General features: G+C 38.5%; 1 protein-coding gene across 1 annotated transcript in view; it reads right to left on the bottom strand.

Moving 5' to 3' along the window:
- LOC119586464 overlaps positions 1 to 226 on the bottom strand; it is a 13,456-nt gene that overhangs the window by 13,022 nt on the left and 208 nt on the right. The window lies entirely within an intron of this gene.

Here is a 226-nt window from a genome sequence, read left to right as displayed (position 1 = left end):
GGCTCGTCTTTCCCAAAAATATTCTATACCCCCTACCCCCCCCAAAAAAAAAAAATAGATGAAGTTTCCTCTCGTGTCCCCCATGATTGTAGGGGATAAGGCGTGAAATATAAGAAAAATCGAACATGCCAATTTGTTGCAGATATTGGATAGCAAAAGAAAATATCACTTGTTTGATCAGAGGATTTAAAAGAACCTTTTTAAACATCCCCGTCACGAATTTGGG

The sequence above is a fragment of the Penaeus monodon genome, chromosome 21, assembly GCF_015228065.2.
Source record: "Penaeus monodon isolate SGIC_2016 chromosome 21, NSTDA_Pmon_1, whole genome shotgun sequence".
In the NCBI taxonomy this organism is placed as follows: Eukaryota; Metazoa; Arthropoda; class Malacostraca; order Decapoda; family Penaeidae; genus Penaeus; species Penaeus monodon.
Note: the sequence above shows the minus strand (reverse complement) of the source record. Positions and strands in the feature narration are given on the sequence as shown.